Here is a 24,695-nt window from a genome sequence, read left to right on the forward strand (position 1 = left end):
CCAACCTGCTTATATCTTCCTGCCTCTAGTTCTTCTTCCAAGAGTGATTTCCAAAATCATCAAACAACAATCGTTTTTGTGTTAATGGTATCTCCAGCATGGCCTCACAGATTTTGGTATGCGGATCTTGTTCGGATGTCCAGTTGCCAACCTTGGCCACTTCCTTTAAGACCAGACCATTTGTCTCAAGGTCCGTTTTTCCATCAGGATCTCAAATCATTAAATTTAAAGGTATGGAAATTGAACGCCTAGTGCTTAGTCATAGAGGTTTCTCTGACTCAGTGATTAATACTATGTTACAGGCTCGTAAATCTGTTTCTTGGAAGATTTATTATTGAGTTTGGAAGTCTTATATTTCATTGTGTTCTCATAAATTCTCCTGGCATTCTTTTAGAATTCCTAGAATGTTACAGTTTATTCAGAATGGTTTGGATAAAGGTTTGTCTGCAAATTCCTTGAAGGGACAAATCTCTGCTCTTTCTGTTTTTTTTCACAGAAAGATTGCTAAGCTTCCTGATATTCAATGTTTTGTACAGGCTTTGGTCCGTATCAAGCCTGTCATTAAATCAATCTCTCCTCCTTGGAGTCTTAATTTATAGGCTCCTCCTTTTGAGCCTATGCATTCTTTGGGCATTAAACTACTTTCTTGGAAAGTGTTGTTCCTTTTGACAATCTCTTCTGCTAGAAGAGTTTCTGAATTATCTGCTCTTTCTTGTGAATCTCCTTTTCTGATTTTCCATCAGGATAAGGCAGTTTTGCAGACTTCATTTAAATTTCTACTTAAGGTTGTGAATTCTTACAACATTAATAGAGAAATTGTTGTTCCTTCTTTGTGTCCTAATCCTAAGAATTCTTTGGAGAGATCCTTACATTCTTTGGATGTTGTAAGAGCTTTGAAATATTATGTTGAAGCTACTAAAGATTTCAGGAAGACTTCTAGTCTATTTTTTGTCTTTCCTGGTTCTAAGAAAGGTCAGAAGGCTTCTGCCATTTCCTTGGCATCTTATTTAAAGCTTTTGATTCATCAGGCTTATTTGGAGTTGGGTCAGGCCCCACCTCAGAGAATTACAGCTCATTCTACTAGATCAGTCTCCACTTCGTGGGCTTTTAAGAATGATGCTTCAGTTGATCAGATTTGCAAAGCAGCAACTTGGTCTTCCTTGCATACATTTACTAAATTCTACCGTTTTGATGTATTTGCTTCCTCTGAATCAGTTTTTGGTAGAAAAGTTCTTCGGGCAGCTCTTTCAGTTTGATTCCTCTGCTTATGTTTATGTTTTTTCTTTTCATTTATGAGAATAAACTTATATTTTGGGTTGTGGATTAATTTTTTCAGCGGAAAATGGCTATTATTTTTTTTATCCCTCCCCCTCTAGTGACTCTTCTGTGGAGTTCCACATCTTGGGTATTACTATCCCATACGTCACTAGCTCATGGACTCTTGCCAATTACATGAAAGAAAACATAATTTAGGTAAGAACTTACCTGATAATTTCATTTCTTTCATATTGATAAGAGTCCATGAGACCCACCCTTTTTATGGTGGTTATGATTTTTTGTATAAAGCACAATTATTTCCAAATTCCTTTTTTTATGCTTTTTACTCCTTTCTTTATCACCCAACTACTTGGCTATTTGTTAAACTGAATTGTGGGTGTGGTGATGGGTGTATTTATAGGCATTTTGAGGTTTGGGAAACTTTGCCCCTCCTGGTAGGATTGTATATCCCATACGTCACTAGCTCATGGACTCTTGCCAGTATGAAATAAATTAATTTATCAGGTAAGTTCTTACATAAATTATGTTTTTTTTTTTGTTTGTTTTTTAATGGCATCCACTTTTGCTTGTTGCCACCTGTCTCTCTAGGAAGTTTGAGCTTTTCATACTAGCAGGAATGTATTTGTCATATACGGGAAAGCAATGCAATATCAGTATTTGGCACGTTGCATTTATATGAGATGACTAAAAGCTCTGGTATTTCAAGTTGTGTAGACTCCTGGTGCACAGGTTTGTAAGTGTATTATTTGCAGGTGATGACTGAATGTTGAACATCCTGTTCTATCAGCTAATTTTATTTCATGTATTTTTTCTTTATTTTATGTAGTATATGTTGTTTAGTATAGGTTAAAACATATGTTTGAAACTTAATTTTTTTGAAGGAATAATTTTATTTAAGGATGCAAGTAAATTAATATAAAGTGATAGAATTTTAGAAGCCATGACTTAATGTCTGCTGGGATTTAACCTAGCTTCCTTAACTAAGCAGGCAAATGGGAGATTTGTTGTGCTTTAACCCTTTCACTACCTGGAATTTCAGAGAAAAACTTGCCCAAAATAGATGAGAATTGTTAGCATTTTTGCTATCACTCCTTTAAACAGAATGTTTTTTGATTTAACTATAAAAACTAAGAAAAAAAGTTAACATTTTTGCAAACTTTAAGGTTTCTCACTGAAATTATTTACACACAACTACTGCAGTCATAAGACAAATGGTTGTAAAAGCTTCTATGAGGTCCCCTTTGTTCAGAAATAACATATATGCATGGCTTTGCCATATTTATTTGGCAATTAGAAGGCTGCTCTTTGCAGCTGTGCACCACACTTCTGAAATTCCCGGCAGTAAAGGGGTTAATCAGGTAACTTGTAAGATTAATTTTAGCTGTAGTGTAGAATTACCCTCCCACCTGACAGCTCCCATCTCCTGATCCCTACCCGATCCCTCTCAAACAGCTTCCCCCTATACACACACACACTGGTCAAAACCACAATCTTAGGTACGGCCAGTATGCAGTTTAGGGATTTTATTATTTTTTTTTATATATTTTTTTTAATTTCTGTAGTTTGGGGATCCTTCCTCACCCACCACCTCCCTGATTCCCCCCAAAACAGCTCTCTAACCCTCCCCCCTTCTACTTCTACCCGCCATCTTTGTTACTGGCAGCTAGACTTCCAGTAACAAATTATTACTTTTTTGTTTAATTTTTTATTTTATATTTATTATTTTAATTTTCTGTAGTGTAGTGGACCCCCCTCAAAGATCTGCAGTGTAAGGTCCTATTATCTCCCTGAAGCCCATCTTTTCTATATCATAGGGCTCAATCCCTCCCTCCCTCTCCTCGACCACACATTTTGCTGTAGTGTAGGGAACACAACCATCCCTCCTTTCTCCCCTTGGCTGATCCACCTGCGTCCCTCCCTCCCACCATTTAGACTCGGCTTCAATGATGATCATTACAGAGAGTGACACAGACAATGTCACTCTCTGTAATGATCGGCAATCTGCCTTCATAACGTAAGGTAGCACGATCAGTCTAAGCTGACAGCGGGGACAGCAGCATGTGCCTCTGTGTTGGATGTAGATACTACTTCAAAACAGTACACTAGGCAAAGTACTGTATGATGTAGTATCTAAGTCCATATGGCACAAGGCGTTAATATCATTGTGCACTTAGTTGATCTCATGATCTATAAACTTACCATCCTGGACATAGGACAGCAGAGGCCTTCCTGTAGGAATGTGAGAGACAAAGTTTGAGCTCAACAAATCCTGTCTCTAAATAACAAATATAGAAATGGTCAATCACTGCTCTCAAGATATTTTTATGGAAGGGAGAACATTTTTTACTTTGCTTAAAATATGTAAAACACTAAAGGCCAGATTACAAGAGGGGAACAGAACATAGGAATGGAAAATATTTTCAATAAATACATACAGTAGTTAAAACCTTTATTAAAAATGAATATTGCATAAATGTGTTTTCATCTTTTCCTCTACTAAACTGCAGTCTGTAAATACATATATACACATATAAATACATAAAATACATCTGTACACGCATATAAACATATATACTGCGTGTGTGTATGTATGTTTGTGTATATATATATATATATATATATATATATATATATATGTGTGTGTGTGTGTATGTATGTGTGTGTATGTGTGTGTATGTATGTGTATATATATATATATATATATATATATATATATATATATATATATATATATATATATATATATATATATATATATAAAAAAATATATATATAATATATATATAATATATATATATTTCTCTTGTAAGGTGTATCCAGTCCACGGATCATCCATTACTTGTGGGATATTCTCGTTCCCAACAGGAAGTTGCAAGAGGAAACCCACAGCAGAGCTGCAATATAGCTCCTCCCCTAACTGTCATAGCCAGTCATTCTCTTGCAACTCTCAAAAAGCAAGGAGGTCGTAAGAGAGAGTGGTTAAATATAGCTTGTTTATTTTCTTCAATCAAAAGTTTGTTATTTTTAAATAGTACCGGAGTTGTGCTATTTTATCTCAGGCAGTAAATAGAAGAAGAATCTGCCTGAGGTTTCTATGATCTTAGCAGGTTGTAACTAAGATCCATTGCTGTTCTCACATATGTCTGAGGGGATTACACAGATGAGGTAAAACTTCAGCGAGAGAATGGCGTGCAGTTTATTCTGCTATCAGGTATGTGCAGTTATAATTTTTACTAGAGATGGAAAACACTAGAAAATGCTGCTGATACCGGATTAATGTAAGTTAAGCCTGAATACAGTGATTTAATAACGACTGGTATCATGCTTACTCCCAGGGGTAATACCCTTATGATATTTACAATATAAAACGTTTGCTGGCATGTTTAATCGTTTTTATATATACTTTGGTGATAAAACTTTATTGGGGCCTAGTTTTTTCCACATGGCTGGCTTAAATTTTGCCTAGAAACAGTTTCCTGAGGCTTTCCACTGTGTTACTATGAGTGGGAGGGGCCTATTTTAACGTTTTTTTTGTGCAGTTAAAATTACATCCAGATTCCCTCAAAGGCCCTCTGAATGCTATAGGACATCTCTAAAGGGCCCAAAGGCTTTCCAGAGTCGTTTATTGGGGAAGGTAGGGCTACAGCTTGCTGTGGCAGTTGGTTGTGACTGTTAAAAAAACGTCTATTTCGTTTTTTTGATCCGTTTTTTGAACTAAGGGGTTAATCATCCATTTGCAAGTGGGTGCAATGCTCTGCTAGTCTATTACATACACTGTAAAAATTTTGTTTGATTTACTGCATTTTTTCACTGTTTTTCACTGTTTTTCAAATTCTGACAAAATTTGTTTCTCTTAAAGGCACAGTGCCATTTTTTATATTTGCTTGTTAACTTGATTTAAAGTGTTTTCCAAGCTTGCTAGTCTCATTGCTAGTCTGTATAAACATGTCTGACATATAAGAAACTCCTTGTTCATTATGTTTAAAAGCCATGGTGGAACCCCCTCTTAGAATGTGTACCAAATGTACTGATTTCATTTTAGGCAATAAAGATAATTTTCTGTCTTTTAAAAATTTTTTATCACCAGAGGAATCTGAGGAGGGGGAAGTTATGCCGACTAACTTTCCCCACGTGTCAGACCCTTTGACTCCCGCTTAAGGGACTCACGCTCAAATGGCGCCAAGTACATCTAGGGCACCCATAGCGTTTACTTTACAAGACATGGCGGCAGTCATGGATAATACACTGTCAGCGGTATTAGCCAGACTACCTGAACTTAGAGGTAAGCGAGATAGCTCTGGGGTGAGACAAAATGCAGAGCATACTGACGCTTTAAGAACCATGTCTGATACTGCCTCACAATATGCAGAAGCTGAGGAAAGAGAGCTTCAGTCAGTGGGTGATGTTAATGAATCAGGAAGATACCTGATTCTAATATTTCTACATTTAAATTTAAGCTTGTACACCTCCGCGTGTTGCTTAGGGAGGTTTTAGCTGCTCTGAATGACTGTGATTCCATTGCAGTGCCAGAGAAATTGTGTAGACTGGATAAATACTTGCAGTGCCGGTGTGTACTGATATTTTTCCAATACCTAAAAGGTTTACAAAAATTATTAATAAGGAATGGGATAGACCAGGTGTGCCGTTCTCTTCCCCTCCTATTTTTAGAAAAATTCTTCCAATAGACGCCACCACACGGGACTTATGGCAGACAGTTCCTAAGGTGGAGGGAGCAGTTTCTACTCTAGCAAAGCGTACTACTATCCCTGTCGAGGACAGTTGTGCTTTTTTAGATCCAATGGATGAAAAATTAGAAGGTTACCTTAAGAAAATATTTATTCAACAAGGTTTTATCCTACAGCCCCTTGCATGCATTGCCTCTGTCACTGCTGCTGCGGCGTACTGGTTTGAGTCTCTGGAAGAGGCTTTACAGGTAGCGACTCCATTGGATGACATACTTGGCAAACTTAGAGCACTTAAGCTAGCCAATTCTTTTATTTCTGATGCCATTGTTCATTTGACTAAACTAACGGCTAAGAATTCTGGTTTTGCTATACAGGCGCGCAGAGCGCTATGGCTTAAATCATGGTCAGCTGACGTGACTTCAAAATCTAAGCTACTTAACACTCCCTTCAAGGGGCAGACCCTATTCGGGCCTAGTTTGAAGGAGATTATTGCTGATATCACTGGAGGAAAAGGTCATGTCCTTCCTCAGGACAGGTCCAAATCTAGGGCCAAACAGTCCAATTTTCATGCCTTTCAAAACTTCAAGGCAGGTGCGGCATCAACTTCCTCTAATAATAAACAAGAGGGAACTTTTGCTCAATCTAAGACGGTCTGGAGACCAAACCAGACCTGGAAAAAAGGTAAGTAGGTCAAAAAAGCCTGCTGCTGCCTCTTAGACAGCATGAAGGAACGGCCCCCTATCCGGTAACGGATCTAGTAGGGGGCAGACTTTCACTCTTCGCCCAGGCGTGGGCAAGAGATGTTCAGGATCCCTGGGCGTTGGAAATTATATCCCAGGGATATCTCCTGGACTTCAAAGCTTCCCCCCCAAAAGGGAGATTTCACCTTTCACAATTATCAGATAAAGAGAGAGGCATTCTTACACTGTGTATGAGACCTCCTAGTTATGGGAGTGAACAGGACAGGGTTTTTACTCAAATCTGTTTGTGGTTCTCAAAAAAGAGGGAACCTTCAGACCAATTTTGGATCTAAAGATCTTAAACAAATTCCTCAAAGTTCCGTCGTTCAAGATGGAAACTATTCGTACCATCCTACCACTGATTCAGGAGGGTCAATATATGACTACAGTGGATCTAAAGGATGCTTATCTTCACATTCCAATACACAAAGATCATCATCGGTTTCTCAGGTTTGCCTATCAAGACAGGCATTACCAGTTGTAGCTCTTCCCTTTGGATTAGCTACAGCCCCAAGAATCTTTGCAAAGGTTCTAGGGTCGCTTATGGCAGTCCTTTAGACGACATCCTGATACAGGCGTCAAACTTCCAAATTGCCAAGTCTCATACGGACGTAGTACTGGCATTTATGAGGTCGCATGGGTGGAAAGTGAATGAGGAAAAGAGTTCTCTATCCCCACTCACAAGAGTTTCCTTTCTAGGGACTCTGATAGATTCTATAGAAATTAAAATTCACCTGACGGAGTCCAGGTTATCAAAGCTTCTAAATTCCTGCCGGGTTCTTCATTCCATTCCGCGCCCTTCGGTGGCTCAGTGTATGGAAGTAATCGGCTTAATGGTAGCGGCAATGGACATAGTGCCGTTTGCACGCTTACATCTCAGACCGCTGCAACTATGCATGCTCAGTCAGTGGAGCGGGGATTACACAGATTTGTCCCCTCAACTGAATCTGGACCAAGAGACCAGGGATTCTTTTCCCTGGTAGCTATCTCGGGTCCATCTGTCCAAAGGTATGACCTTTCGCAGGCCAGATTGGACAATTGTAACAACAAATGCCAGCCTTCTAGGTTGGGGTGCAGTCTGGAACTCCCTGAAGGCTCAGGGATCGTGGACTCAGGAGGAGTCTCTCCTTCCAATAAATATTCTGGAACTAAGAGCGATATTCAAGGCTCTTCAGGCTTGGCCTCAGTTAGCAACTCTGAGGTACATCAGATTTCAGTCGGACAACATCACGACTGTAGCTTACATCAACCATCAAGGGGGAACAAGAAGTTCCCTAGAGACGTTATAAGTTCAAAAATAATTCGCTGGGCAGAGATTCACTCTTGCCACCTATCAGCTATCCATATCCCAGGTGTAGAGCACTGGGAGGCGGATTTTCTAAGTCGTCAGACTTTTCATCCGGGAGAGTGGGAACTCCATCCGGAGGTATTTGCACAACTGATTCATCGTTGGGGCAAACCAGAACTGGATCTCATGGCGTCTCGCCAGAACGCCAAGCTTCCGTGTTACGGATCCAGGTCCAGGGATCCCAAGGCGACACTGATAGATGCTCTTGCAGCGCCCTGGTCTTTCAACCTGGCTTATGTGTTTCCACCGTTTCCTCTGCTCCCTCGACTGATTGCCAAGATCAAGCAGGAGAGAGCATCGGTGATTCTGATAGCACCTGCGTGGCCATGCAGGACCTGGTATGCAGATCTAGTGGACATGTCATCCTTTCCACCATGGTCTCTGCCTCTGAGACAGGACCTTCTACTTCAGGGTCCTTCCAAACATCCAAATCTAATTTCTCTGCGGCTGACTGCCTAGAGATTGAACGCTTGATTTTATCAAAGCGTGGCTTCTCCGAGTCAGTTATTGATACCTTAATACGGGCACGAAAGCCTGTCACCAGGAAAATTTACCATAAGGTATGGCGTAGATATCTTTATTGGTGTGAATCCAAGGGTTACTCATGGAGTAAGGTCAGGATTCCTAGGATATTATCTTTTCTACAAGAAGGTTTGGAAAAAGGATTGTCAGCTAGTTAAGCGTCTGGCAGATGTTCCAGACGTTCAGGCATTTTGTCAGGCTTTAGTTAGAATCAAGCCTGTGTTTAAACCGGTTGCTCCACCATGGAGCTTAAACTTGGTTCTTCAGGATCTTCAAGAAGTTCCGTTTGAACCTCTTCATTCCATAGATATCAAACTTTTATCTTGGAAAGTACTTTTTCTCTTGTTAAGTGTATCCAGTCCACGGATCATCCATTACTTGTGGGATATTCTCCTTCCCAACAGGAAGTTGCAAGAGGATCACCCACAGCAGAGCTGCTATATAGCTCCTCCCCTCACTGCCATACCCAGTCATTCTCTTGCAACTCTCAACTAAGATGGAGGTCGTAAGAGGACTGTGGTGTTTTATACTTAGTTTATTTCTTCAATCAAAAGTTTGTTATTTTTAAATGGTACCGGAGTGTACTGTTTATCTCAGTCAGTATTTAGAAGAAGAATCTGCCTGCGTTTTCTATGATCTTAGCAGAAGTAACTAAGATCCTTTGCTGTTCTCACATATTCTGAGGAGTGAGGTAACTTCAGAGGGGGAATAGCGTGCAGGTTTTCCTGCAATAAGGTATGTGCAGTTAACATATTTCTAGGGATGGAATTTGCTAGAAAATGCTGCTGATACCGAAGTAATGTAAGTAAAGCCTTAAATGCAGTGATAGCGACTGGTATCAGGCTTATTAATAGAGATACATACTCTTATAAAAGTGTATTTTAAAACGTTTGCTGGCATGTTTAATCGTTTTTTACATATGTTTGGTGATGAAACTTATTGGGGCGTCGTTTTTTCCACATGGCTGGCTTGAATTTTGTCTAGAAACAGTTCCCTGAGGCTTCCCACTGTTGTAATATGAGTGGGAGGGGCCTATTTTGGCGTTTTTTTGCACAGCAAAAATTACAGACACAGACATCCAGCTTCTTCCTGCATGATCCAGGACTTCTCTGAAGGGCTCAAAAGGCTTCAAAAGTCGTATTGAGGGAGGTAAAAAGCCACAGTAGAGCTGTGGCAGTTGTTGTGACTGTTTAAAAAACGTTTTTGTCATTTGTTATTCCGTTTTTGGTATTAAGGGGTTAATCATGCATTTGCAAGTGGGTGCAATGCTCTGCTAACTTATTACATACACTGTAAAAATTTTGTTAGTGTAACTGCATTTTTTCACTGTTATTTCAAAATTTGGGAAAATTTGTGTTTCTTATAGGCGCAGTAATGTTTTTTATATTGCTTGTAAACTTGTTTTAAAGTGTTTTCCAAGCTTGCTAGTCTCATTGCTAGTCTGTTTAAACATGTCTGACACAGAGGAACCTACTTGTTCATTATGTTTGAAAGCCATGGTGGAGCCCCATAGGAGAATGTGTACTAAATGTATTGATTTCACCTTAAACAGTAAAGATCAGTCTTTATCTATAAAAGAATTATCACCAGAGGGTTCTGTCGAGGGGGAAGTTATGCCGACTAACTCTCCCCACGTGTCAGACCCTTCGCCTCCCGCTCAGGGGACGCATGCTAATATGGCGCCAATTACATCAGGGACGCCCATAGCGATTACCTTGCAGGACATGGCTGCAATCATGAATAATACCCTGTCAGAGGTATTATCTAGATTGCCTGAATTAAGAGGCAAGCGCGATAGCTCTGGGGTTAGGAGAGATACAGAGCGCGCAAATGCTGTTAGAGCCATGTCTGATACTGCGTCACAGTATGCAGAACATGAGGACGGAGAGCTTCAGTCTGTGGGTGACATCTCTGACTCGGGGAGCTTGAGAACCTCCGTGTATTGCTTGGGGAGGTATTAGCTGCTCTGAATGACTGTAACACAGTTGCAATTCCAGAGAAATTGTGTAGGCTGGATAGATACTATGCGGTGCCGGTGTGTACTGACGTTTTTTCTATACCTAAAAGGCTTACAGAAATTATTAGCAAGGAGTGGGATAGACCCGGTGTGCCCTTTTCCCCACCTCCTATATTTAGAAAAATGTTTCCAATAGACGCCACTACACGGGACTTATGGCAGACGGTCCCTAAGGTGGAGGGAGCAGTTTCTACTTTAGCAAAGCGTACCACTATCCCGGTTGAGGACAGTTGTGCTTTTTCAGATCCAATGGATAAAAAATTGGAGGGTTACCTTAAGAAAATGTTTATTCAACAAGGTTTTATTTTACAGCCCCTTGCATGCATTGCGCCTGTCACTGCTGCGGCGGCATTCTGGTTTGAGGCCCTGGAAGAGGCCATCCAGACAGCTCAATTGAATGAAATTATTGACAAGCTTAGAACGCTTAAGCTAGCTAACTCATTTGTTTCTGATGCCATTGTTCATTTGACTAAACTAACGGCTAAGAATTCCGGATTCACCATCCAGGCGTGTAGGGCGCTATGGCTTAAATCTTGGTCAGCTGACGTGACTTCAAAGTCTAAATTACTCAACATTCCTTTCAAGGGGCAGACCTTATTCGGGCCTGGCTTGAAGGAAATTATTGCTGACATTACTGGAGGAAAGGGTCATACCCTTCCTCAGGACAGGGCCAAATCAAAGGCCAAACAGTCTAATTTTCGTGCCTTTCGAAATTTCAAGGCAGGAGCAGCATCAACTTCCTCCGCTTCAAAACAAGAGGGAACTGTTGCTCATTCCAGACAGGCCTGGAAACCTAACCAGTCCTGGAACAAGGGCAAGCAGGCCAGGAAGCCTGCTGCTGCCCCCAAGACAGCATGAAGGAAGGGCCCCTTATCCGGAAACGGATCTAGTGGGGGGCAGACTTTCTCTCTTCGCCCAGGCGTGGGCAAGAGATGTTCAGGATCCCTGGGCGTTGGAGATCATATCTCAGGGATATCTTCTGGACTTCAAAGCTTCTCCTCCACAAGGGAGATTTCATCTTTCAAGGTTATCATCAAACCAGATAAAGAAAGAGGCATTCCTAAGCTGTGTGCAAGACCTCCTAGTAATGGGAGTGATCCATCCAGTTCCGCGGACGGAACAAGGACAGGGGTTTTATTCAAATCTGTTTGTGGTTCCCAAGAAAGAGGGAACCTTCAGACCAATCTTGGATCTAAAGATCTTAAACAAATTCATCAGAGTTCCATCATTCAAAATGGAAACTATTCGGACCATCCTACCCATGATCCAAGAGGGTCAGTACATGACCACAGTGGACTTAAAGGATGCCTACCTTCACATACCGATTCACAAAGATCATCATCGGTTCCTAAGGTTTGCCTTTCTAGACAGGCATTACCAATTTTGTAGCTCTTCCCTTCGGGTTGGCCACTGCCCCGAGAATTTTTACAAAGGTTCTGGGCTCACTTCTGGCGGTTCTAAGACCGCGAGGCATAGCGGTTGCTCCGTATCTAGACGACATCCTGATACAGGCGTCAAGCTTTCAAATTGCCAAGTCTCATACAGAGATAGTTCTGGCATTTCTGAGGTCACATGGGTGGAAAGTGAACATGGAAAAGAGTTCTCTATCACCACTCACAAGAGTCTCCTTCCTAGGGACTCTTATAGATTCTGTAGAGATGAAAATTTACCTGACGGAGTCCAGGTTATCAAAACTTTTAAATGCTTGCCGTGTCCTTCATTCCATTCCACGCCCGTCAGTGGCTCAGTGCATGGAAGTAATCGGCTTAATGGTAGCGGCAATGGACATAGTGCCATTTGCGCGCCTGCATCTCAGACCGCTTCAATTATGCATGCTAAGTCAGTGGAATGGGGATTACTCAGATTTGTCCCCTCTACTAAATCTGGATCAAGAGACCAGAGATTCTCTTCTCTGGTGGCTTTCTCGGGTCCATCTGTCCAAGGGTATGACCTTTCGCAGGCCAGATTGGACGATTGTAACAACAGATGCCAGCCTTCTAGGTTGGGGCGCAGTCTGGAACTCCCTGAAGGCTCAGGGATCGTGGACTCAGGAGGAGAAACTCCTCCCAATAAATATTCTGGAGTTAAGAGCAATATTCAATGCTCTTCTAGCTTGGCCTCAGTTAGAAACACTGAGGTTCATCAGATTTCAGTCGGACAACATCACGACTGTGGCTTACATCAACCATCAAGGGGGAACCAGGAGTTCCCTAGCGATGTTAGAAGTCTCAAAGATAATTCGCTGGGCAGAGTCTCACTCTTGCCACCTGTCAGCGATCCACATCCCAGGCGTAGAGAACTGGGAGGCGGATTTTCTAAGTTGTCAGACTTTTCATCCGGGGGAGTGGGAACTCCATCCGGAGGTGTTTGCTCAACTGGTCCATCGTTGGGGCAAACCAGAACTGGATATCATGACGTCTCGCCAGAACGCCAAGCTTCCTTGTTACGGACCCGGGAGCAACGCTGATAGATGCTCTAGCAGCTCCTTGGTTCTTCAACCTGGCCTATGTGTTTCCACCGTTTCCTCTGCTCCCTCAACTGATTGCCAAAATCAAACAGGAGAGAGCATCAGTGATTCTGATAGCGCCTGCGTGGCCACGCAGGACCTGGTATGCAGACCTAGTGGACATGTCATCTCTTCCACCATGGACTCTGCCTCTGAGGCAGGACCTTCTAATACAAGGTCCTTTCAATCATCCAAATCTACTTTCTCTGAGACTGACTGCATGGAGATTGAACGCTTGATTCTATCAAGGCGTGGCTTCTCAGAGTCAGTCATTGATACCTTAATACAGGCTCGGAAGCCTGTCACCAGGAAAATCTACCATAAGATATGGCGTAAATATCTTTATTGGTGTGAATCCAAGAGTTACTCATGGAGTAAGGTTAGGATTCCTAGGATATTGTCCTTTCTCCAAGAGGGTTTGGACAAAGGCTTATCAGCTAGTTCTTTAAAAGGACAGATCTCTGCTCTGTCTATTCTTTTGCACAAGCATCTGGCAGAAGTTCCAGACGTCCAGGCATTTTGTCAGGCTTTGGTTAGGATTAAGCCTGTGTTTAAACCTGTTGCTCCCCCGTGGAGCTTAAACTTGGTTCTTAAAGTTCTTCAGGGAGTTCCGTTTGAACCCCTTCATTCCATTGATATTAAACTTTTATCTTGGAAAGTTCTGTTTTTGATGGCTATTTCCTCGGCTCGAAGAGTCTCTGAGTTATCTGCCTTACATTGTGATTCTCCTTATCTGATTTTTCATTCAGACAAAGTAGTTCTGCGTACCAAACCTGGGTTTTTACCTAAGGTGGTTTCTAACAGGAATATCAATCAAGAGATTGTTGTTTCTTCATTGCGTCCTAATCCTTCTTCAAAGAAGGAACGTCTTTTGCATAATTTGGACGTAGTCCGTGCCTTGAAGTTTTACTTACAGGCTACTAAAGATTTTCGTCAAACATCTGCCCTGTTTGTCGTTTACTCTGGACAGAGGAGAGGTCAAAAAGCTTTGGCAACCTCTCTCTCCTTTTGGCTTCGGAGCTTAATCCGCTTAGCCTATGAGACTGCTGGACAGCAGCCTATTGAAAGGATTACAGCTCATTCCATTAGAGCTGTAGCTTCCACTTGGGCCTTTAAAAATGAGGCTTCTTTTGAACAGATTTGCAAGGCGGCGACTTGGTCTTCGCTTCATACTTTTTCAAAATTTTGCAAATTTGATACTTTTGCTTCTTCGGAGGCTATATTTGGGGGAGAGGTTTTACAGGCAGTTTTTCCTTCCATTTAAGTTCCTGCCTTGTCCCTCCTTTCATCCGTGTACTTTAGCTTTGGTATTGGTATCCCACAAGTAATGGATGATCCGTGGACTGGATACACCTTACAAGAGAAAACACAATTTATGCTTACCTGATAAATTTATTTCTCTTGTGGTGTATCCAGTCCATGGCCCGCCCTGTCATTTTAAGGCAGGTAATTTTTAAATTTAAACTACAGTAACCACTGCACCCTATGGTTCCTCCTTTCTCGGCTTGTTTTCGGTCGAATGACTGGCTATGACAGTTAGGGGAGGAGCTATATTGCAGCTCTGCTGTGGGTTTCCTCTTGCAACTTCCTGTTGGGAATGAGAATATCCCACAAGTAATGGATGATCCATGGACTGGATACACCACAAGAGAAATAAATGTATCAGGTAAGCATAAATTGTGTTATACACACACACACATCCATACAATATGTTTGTATCTATATGTTGCCTGCACCTGAAACCTCATATCATATAGTCCTTATATTTTTTTTGGGGAAATATTTTTCAAATATTTTTATTATAAGTGTAACTTTAATTTTATGTATTTTTGATATGTTTTGTGACACTTTTTAGGACATGCTAACCCGACGAGTAATAACTTGAATTGCACTCAATCGATTGCGTTTACGTTCAACTTGTAATATGAGTGATAAACCGACGCGCACAAACACCCGTGATAAACCTCGTATCGCTTGCCCCAAACGTTAGTTCTCCACTTTGAAACTGGCCCTAAATTATCTGCGTTGGGACGGTCTAGGCATTGTAGGTATCACATACTTTTCTTCTTTCTTAAATATTGTCTTAGTCTTCCAAGTGTGAATGTATTGTGTCTGTATGTACTTCATAAAAAACTATGAGATTGAGACATGGAAGGTTGAACTTGGGGTGGAGGGGGGTGGATGGGGCACTTTTTTAAAATTTCTCATTGGGAGTCACCAGAAACTGCCATGTAAAATGATATGCTCTATTATATTATAGCATGCTGTTTTTACACTAGAATGTCCCTTTACATTTTTTTTTAATCTTTCTAATTGTCAACACAAATTTTTTCTCTAGTTGCTTCATTGTTTACTATGCAAGACTTGGAAGTTTATTTAGACAAACCTCATTACATCTAACTTGTGGCTTTTCGATTAAAGGGACATGAAACCTAAAAATTTTCTTTCATGATTCAGACAGAGCATACAATTAACCCCTTAACGACCAGCGCCATACCCTATATGACGCTGGTCGTGATGCCCTTAAGAACTGCAGTTGTGGGCTCTCTGCCTCGATCTCGCTCAAAATAGCGAGAATGTGCTATTTCTGCATACCCCATGAGTGGGGCACTGCATAAATAGATTTGCAGAGTTACCGATGCAGAGAGGGCCACTCTGTGGCCCTCTCTGCATCGGAAAGCAGTGGTACGAATCGTTAGTGGGTGGGAGCGTAAGGAGGGAGCTGGGTGGGCGGCCCATTGCTGGAGGAGGAGGGCGGGAGTGGGACCGCTTGGCCACGCTATAGGGTATAAAAAAAAAAAAAAAAACTGTCATTGTGGAGGAAGTAGGGGCAATGAGGGGGATCCCATGTGGGATCCGTTAACGGAAAGGGATCACTTTTTTTTTATTTTTTAAATTGCCAATTTTGCAATAAACTGGGTACTGGTAGACAGCTGCCAGTACCTAAGATGGTAGCAAATAGGAAGAGGGGGGGTTAGAGAGCTTTTTTTGGGGGGGGGATCAGGGGGGTTAGGGGGGAACCTACACTGCAGCGAATATATTTTTTTAGAAAAATATTAAAAAAAGGGCTTTTATTTTCATACTTGCAGACTTTCTGCCAGTACTTAAGATGGCAGTGACAATTGTAAAGTGGGGGAGGGAATAGAGCTGTTTTGAGGGGGGTCAGGAAGAGATCAGGGGGTGAGATGTGTCAGGTGGGAGGCTGATCTCTACACTAAAGCTAAAATTAACCCTACATGCTACCTTATTAACCCCTTCACTGCTGGGCATAATACTAGTGTGATGCGCAGTGGCATTTAGCGGCCTTCTAATTACCAAAAATCAATGCCAAAGCCATATATTTATGCTATTTCTGAATAAAGGGGATCCCAGAGAAGCATTTACAACCATTTGTGCCATAATTGCACAAGCTGTTTGTAAATAATTTCAGTGAGAAACCTAAAATTGTGAAAAAGTTAACATTTTTTTTTTTAATTTGATCCTATTTGGCTTTGAAATGGTGGCATGAAATATACCAAAATGGGCCTAGATCAATACTTTGGGTTGTCTACTAAAACAACAATATATAGTTTTGATAGGCAAATATAAAAAGGCTCTATTTCTGTTTAAATATAGTGATGGCAAAAATGCTAAAAATGCTCTGGTGTTTTGGGGAAGTTTTTAAGGGGTTAAAAATGAATAAATTCAAATTTCCTTCTATTATTACATTTGTGTTCTCATGTTATTCTTTGTTTTAAAAAGGTAGGTAGCGTGCACATGTCTGGAACACTGCATGACTTGAAATAGTGCTGCCATCTAGTGTTTTTGCTAATGTATAACATATAGGGGTCGATATATCAACCCCTTCGCCCATCTATGGCTGCAGGTTCACAAGAGAGCCTGCAGTCTGTATTTATGAAGCAGCGGTCATCAGACCGCTGCTTCCCTAACCTTTTGCCACCTCTTAGGTGGCGAATTTCTATCTCCCCGGTCACGTCCGACAGGGGAGATTGTCAGCTCCTGCCCGCGCGTGATTGGCTTTGCGCGGGCAGGGGGCTGGATTGCACGCAAGAGCAAAATAGCGCTCGTGTACAGTGGGCAGCGGAATTTAGCCAGCCAGAGGCGAGCTGCGGTGGACAGGGGCGCATATGAGCTCCCCTGTCTGGCGCAGCTTGATAAATCGACCCCATAGTTCTGCAGACACGTGCACAATTCTAATCTTACCTTCCTGCTTTCCAACAAAGAATAACAACAAAACAGACAAATTTGATAATAGAAATAAATTGGGAAAGTTGTTTAAAACTGTATGTTCTATCTAAATCATAAAAGTAAAATTATGGTTTTATGTCCCTTTCCCCTTTTGTTTCTAAGATGGAGGAACAAATCATGCAGTTAATTTAGATATCTTAAGTTTTAATTCAGCTTGTACTTATAAATGTATAGGCAATCTCAACTTCTAGTAGTCATCATGACTTGTTTTTATCCTGTTGCCTCTTATCTGGCCACATTCATCTGTGTGAGGGCTGCAATACATTAGAATGTAAGTCACTTTTGTTATCTTCTTACAATAAAAGAATTTCTTCCTATTTCATTTGTGATACTGAGGAAAGATGGCTTTGTGTTTTATGATAAATAAATACATAAATTGCAACAAAGGGCGCTGAGTAGCTACTGAGTGGCACATTAATCTTTCGCATTAGCTGAGATAAGTGTTTAGAATGAACACACACTCCAAAGATACTCATGTAAAGATTAATGTTTCCTCCTGTTAGAATCAATACAATGAGAGGTTTAGAAAGTCTGTTTAGTTTATTCTAATCAATAATCTTTTCAGGTCTGAAAAATATAATTATTTGTTTTTGACCTAAATGAAAAATAAGGCAATTTTATTTTTGTAATCCTTTAGTAAGAAAAACATATACTTTTTTTTCAACATTTGCAGGCCGGAATAAAAAAAAATATATATATATACTTCCAGTATTTTTTCTTACAACAAATATATTTTTTTTAACAAGGTGGTCCAACAAGCAGGACTTCCCAGGATATATATATATATATTGCTATAAGGTACCTGACATCACATATAAAGTAAGTTTACAACAAATGTATGGTGTTTTATCCACACTCATTGCTAACAGGTGCTTAAAATACAGCACATGAAATATCCATAGACTGAAGAGCTCAGTGACCTTAAACATGTCACTTTCATAGAATGTCCTACTAGATCTGCCTGGTCAACTGTAAGTGCTATTATTGTGAAGTGGAAGCATCTAAGAGCAACAACAGTCCAGCCACAAAGTGGTAGACTAAATGTTTAGCACATAACAAATTGCCTATCATTTGTTATATCGCTCACTGCAGAGTTCCAAACTGCCTCTGGAAGCAACATCAGCACAAAAACTTTGTGTCGGGAGAATCATGAAATGGATTTCCATGGCCGAGCAGTTCTACACAAGCATCACATCAGTGTGTGCAAAGCCAAGTGTCTGCTGGTTTGGTATACAGTTCTCTGGAATCATGCTTTACTATCTGGCAGTCTGATAGAAAAATCTGGGCGTGGTGAATGCCAGAAGAACGATACCTATTGAAATGCATAGTGCCTGCGCTAAAATTTGTTGGAGGGTAATAGTCTGCACCGTTTTTTTAGAGTTTGGTCTATATGCATTTTTTTACTCCAGTGATGAATCTACAGGATACAAAGACATTTTAGACATCTGGGTGCTTCTAACTTTGTGGCAAAAGGGTGGGGAAGACCCTTTTCTGTTCCAGCATGACTGTGCCCCTGTGCACCAAGCAAGATTCATAAATAAATGTTTTGACGAGTCTGGTGTGGTGGGGAACTCAAGTGTCCTGCACAATGCCTTGACTTCAACCCCATTGGGATGAATTGGAGCCAGACCTTCTCATCCAACATCAGTGCCAACCTCACAAATACTATTTTGGCTGAATGGGCAAAAACGGTCACAGACACGCTCCAAAATCTTGTGGAAAGCCTTCTCAAAAGAGTGGCGACTGTTATAGCTGCAAAGGGGGGTAACTACAAATTAATGTTATGAATTTGGCTATCAGCCAAAAGACATTAACTTTCTGTGATCTGATAGTAGTTTTAGTGAATTCTCGACCTCTGTGCTTGAATATTTTACTTGTACTCAAATAAATATTATGTTTTATACAAGCTGCTTGTGACTGTTGTATCAAACTCCATATTAATGGCCATGGTTTTGGAATGGGATGTCCAATATGCTCATACAGGTGTGTGATGGTCAATAGTATACTTACTTTTCGCCATATAGAGAATGTATGTGAATGTAGACTAAGGTACGAAAAGGTCAAATTGAATTTTTTAGGGTGCCCCTTAAGGAAGTATTTGTTATACTTTTGTGTGGCTGCTGTGGCAAAAGATATGACAATGTACCCGTCAAAATAGTTCTCAGTAATATGTCTGCATTTTAATATGAGGATATTTTTTAATTGACGGTTTTCTTAATTGTTTTTGAATGTTGAAATTTGAACATGGATCTGTGCATAGTGTAACAAAAGGTTCTACTGTTTTGCCAATGTGAGGTATTCAGATAACATTTTTACCAAAACATTAATATTTATTTTGATGTGCCATTTGAATTCTTGAAAGAAGACACTATTGCGTAACATTATTAACTATTATAAAATTAAGGTATTTTAAAATAACAATATCCAAACTCTCTGTGTAACAGGATTTTAGAGATTGCATGTAAGCAAAAGATGAAGGTTACTCAACAATAGAGAAAGGCAGCCATTAATTAGACCTTGAATTCATATGGAACTTACTTGTAATCAGTTAGTTCATAGTGACACCATAGAAATACATTTTAATATTTTTTTCTAAGTTATATCAAATAAAATGTTGTACTTATATGATCAGCATATTGGCATACTAGCGACCATTCAGTATCCTCTTCAATCCGTGGGAAATAACCCAGGTGAGTGTGGATGTCTGCAGCAACTATTTATTTGGAAAATGTGGTATACATGTGCATGTGTTCTCCTTCACAGGGGTGTTCAAATCTTCAAATTAATGAACAAATGGAATCTCCACAGAAAGTTGTGTTGAGAGCATCATATTTCAGAAACGGGGGAACTGAAAAATTGTCAGCATTGAGAGCAAAATGTGTGGATTTTTAATTATTGAGGTAAACCTGTTTAAATTTGCAAGATAAAGTAGGTTGGGGCAAAGGTTTAGCTAAACAATCCCAAAAGACTCTGCAACGACTACCCTCAGCACAGACTACCAATTAGGAGGCAATTTATCAAGCTGAGGCGAACAGGGGCGTACACACGAGCACTATTTTGCGATTGCGTGCAATCCCGCCCCCTGCCCACACACAGCCAATCACTTGGGCAGGAGCAGTCAATCTCCCCAGTCGGACGCAACCAGGGAGATTGAAATTCACCAACTAAGAGGTGGTGAAAGGGTAGGAAAGCAGCAGTCTGATGACTGCTGCTTGTTAAATACGGCGTGCCGGTTCTCTTGTGAGAACCTGCAGTCGTAGGCAGGCAAAAGCCTGCCGAAGAAGTTTGATAAATCGACCCCTTAGTGTCCTATTGTGTTCCCTGTCAATGCTCAGTTGATGCTAACAATTGATGTCCATTTACCTTGAGAGTATGAGCAATTTTGTCAAAAAGAGTGGGCAAAACTAGTGTGCAAAGTTTGTAGACACCCATAAGGCTTTCATGTGTAAATGTTTTTTCTAACAAACACTGATTCAGGAAGATAAATTCAATTAATATGTTTACATTTTATTGTGTTACATATGTGGTGTTAATCAAACAGGGACAAACAATTCTTATTCCAAACTGTAACACAACAGTAGGTTCTAAACCTCTACATGGCTAAAAACTCATGTAGTCTGCTGTAGATAACGGGAATAAGTGCCCTTTAAAAGGATTGTGGTTATAGTGAGAATAATTGGATTAGGTTAGTTTGTTTAAAAAAATATATCAGTTACTTATTATTCAATTCTAAAGCCATGTATCAATTCTAGGTGTGAGCATTGTACATAAATAAATGTATTGTTTTATATTTCCTGTATGGTGTAGAAAGATTCATTGTCTTTAACTTCCTATTGACTCATCACAGGGTATAAACCATACTGCACATACACAATGTAAAACAAAGTAGTATGTACATTTTATAGGTGTTGATTAAGATAAAGTTGCAGGAGTTTATTTCTTTGGCATTATTAGATGTGATTGTCTCTTTAAATAGACCTGAACATGATTTTTATTTTAAAGCTTGAAGGGCAATAAATACTTTGAGATTTTGATATAAAATACTACCATTATGACTGTTGCTAACCTTGTCTACTCCAGTAACCAGTCCTGATTGGTCCCTTCAAATAAGGCAAATAGTGGGCGGAGCTTGGCTATTGAAAAACAATGCAACAAAGAAGGTCATAATGCATTCAAAATATTTTCAAACTTAGACAGTATGTTAGTGTATTGCAAAAAATATCTTCAAATTACAAGGCGTTAACTGTTCTTTTAAATAGAAGCACCATTGTTATTGTAAGAATGCTGGTGAAACTATAATCCTCTAAATAATGCTCCCTCAGAGGCAAATAAAGGAGATTGTGTCTAATTCTCTATAAGTTAAAAACAATGTTTTAAAAATGTATTTGCTAGGGGATAATCCTTTAGAAAAAGTTCTCTAATGATTTTTAACAGAAATTCATCATTAAAGGGACAGTCTACATCTTAGTAATGCATACTTGATCAAGTAATTTGCCCCTCCACAATCCTTTTACATCTGTTCCCACAGACAGCATCACAAAAGCCATACATTTTTTTTCTTAAAGTTGATCTTATTTGTCCATTTTAAAATGAAAAGGACAGTCTACAATATAATTGTTATTGTTTTAAAAGATAGATAATCCCTTTATTACCCATTCTCTGGTTTTGCATAACCAACACTGTTATATTAATATACTTTTAACCTCTGCGATTACCTTGTATCTAAGCCTCTTCTGACAGCCCCCTGATCACATGACTTTTTATTTATTATATATACTGTGTTGTGCTAAATCTTAAATAACTCTTCGGGCATGAACACAATGTTATCTATATGTCAGATATGAACTAGCAGTCTCCTGTTGTGAAAAGCAAATAAAAAAGCATGTGATAAGAGACTGTTTGTGGTGGCTTAGAAACAGGCAGAAATTTAGAGGTTTCAATGTTATAAAGTATATTAATGTATCAATGTTGGTTGTGCAAAGCTGGGGAATGGGAAGTAAAGGTGTTATCTATCTTTTAAAGCAATTACAATTTTAATGTAGACTGTCCCTTTAAGTAAGCATTACTAAGGTGTAGACTGTCCCTTTAAAGATAATATTCAAAAAAGGTTTTCTAAAGGATTTTGATGAACCCCATAGTCTGGTATTCTAGAATCTTACAATGCTAATAAAAACCATGAAGCTCCAATTGCACCGTTCTTGTGTTGATGTTGCTTTGAAAGGCAGTTTGGAACTCTGTAGTGAGCAATGCAGCGATTTTTACGTGCTCTACACTTGCGCATTCAGTGGCCCCACTCTGAGTTTGCGTTCTCTCCCACTTTGTGGCTGGACTATTGTCACCCCTAGACTATTTCACTTTACAATAATAAACTTCAGAAACTGACTTGTGGCATGCTATGACAATGACACATATAAAGTAATTTAAAGCCATGACCCATTGTACTGCTAATATTTGTCTATGGAAACTGCTGCAGATCCAGTCAACTGTGCTAGTTACAACTTCAACCATATCCTCGCACACAGCAAAATAGGTCTGGGTGAGAGGACAAATGCCTTAAAAAGCTCTTTATTCTTGATACACATACAAGGAAAATATTTCCGTCAAGGAATACAGGTCAAACGCGTTTAGTTATTCCCTTTTTTCGTTAGTTATTCATTGACAAAGTGAATAACTAATGAAACGCGTTTGACCTGTATTCCTTGACGGAAATATTTTCCTTTTATGTGTATCAAGAATAAAGAGCTTTTTTAAGGCATCCTGTGGCGTTTGTCCTCTCACCCAATCCTATTTTGCTGTGTGCGAGGATATGGTTGAAGTTGTTTATGTGTACTGGGGGTTTGGTGAAGTTCCCTGTGAATCCTGAGCATCAGACCGGACCGGAACCAAGTGTAAGCAAACAGTTCCCAGAGGGAGCGCTGAGGGGGAGATACCGTGCAGTGCTGTGAGAGAAACAAACAATTCAGCGCGAAGTACAGGTGAGAGTGAGACTGTTTTACTACTGAGCACTTACTGAGGATTTGAACTGTGCTAGTTACACAGCTGGGTTGTGCAACTGATGATTGGATCAGCAGCAGTTTCCACTTGAGAGCAGCAGTGCTCTGTGGGTCTCAAGAGGTACCCCTACTATGGGCTAGATTACAAGGGGAGTGCTAATTTATCGTGTACCCGTAAACTGGCAAATTTGCCCATTTACGGAGCGCACAATAAATAACCAGCCATTACAAGTGACTGGTTAGGGCTACTGCAAGCTTGTGGTAGCAATTAGCGCTTGGAAAATTAACCAGACATCATATCTCTGGTTAATTTTAAAAATATCCCCCAATTGCCCCCAAAATTAAGTGTGAGGTTGTTTTTTTTTTTTTTTAAATAAAAACAATGTATTATTTTAATTTGTTTAAATACAAAGCAGTTTTAAGGGCTTAAAGTGAGCCGGTGTAGGGCGTTAGAAAAAAATAAGTGCCTTTACATTGCAGTCTATGGGGACTGTGTTATTCCTATAAATATATGAAATGCTTATATACCTATATATCTATGTGTTAATATGTGTATATACATATATAAAGACATAAATATATATGTATATATTCATATATATTTTAAATTTGCTGCGCGACTTACCCCTTTGCTGCGCTAGATTCTATGCCGTGTCTCACAGTATGAGAACGAGGCTCCCATTGGAGCCTATGGAAGCGAGTTCTCACGAGTGTAAAACTTTCCTGCAATGAGAACGCAAGGTCGCGCATTGTGCTGAACTTGTAATACCAGTGCACATTTATGTGCATGTGCTTGCAAAGGCGCACTTTTGACCTCCACTCAATCTTGCCCTATGTGTTTAACCTATTTAGGGAGTTAAACACAAACAGGTTCACTCAACTTACACATGCTCTATATAATTTTTTATTTTAATGGCCATTTAACATGCAGGTGGGAAAGTGGTGATTGGAAAGAGGGTTAAAAGATTTATCTATAGATGTAATATTGATTGAGCTTTAAAAAGTGGTATATTTGAATAGAAGTTGTATGTATTTAAGAGTATATATTACAGGAAAGGTGAGTTTTTTTTAATTGCTTTCGAAGCTGTAATTTGAAGTACAATACAGAGATGTTTTATGAATGAGTTGTAATTGTATGAACATTGTTGAAATTGTTTTGGAGGTGTATTTAAATCTTTAAGAAGAATATATACCTGTACATTACCTGACTAATAGGGAGTGTTGTTTATGTTGTGCTATAAAGATAACCTACATTTACTTCCTTGTTTGCATTGACTATGAAACCTAAGCTCTGATAACTGTATTTTTTATTTCTTTTTGTTAAATGTAATTGTTGGTTTTATAAAAATCTGCATTGC

At 39.8% G+C, this 24,695-nt stretch overlaps 1 protein-coding gene across 1 annotated transcript in view; it reads left to right on the forward strand.

The window, feature by feature from the left end:
- The window catches only part of EPB41L4B (erythrocyte membrane protein band 4.1 like 4B), a 433,805-nt gene that overhangs the window by 373,239 nt on the left and 35,871 nt on the right, over window positions 1–24,695 (forward strand). The window lies entirely within an intron of this gene.

Source organism: Bombina bombina, chromosome 5 (genome assembly GCF_027579735.1).
Source record: "Bombina bombina isolate aBomBom1 chromosome 5, aBomBom1.pri, whole genome shotgun sequence".
Taxonomy (NCBI): Eukaryota; Metazoa; Chordata; class Amphibia; order Anura; family Bombinatoridae; genus Bombina; species Bombina bombina.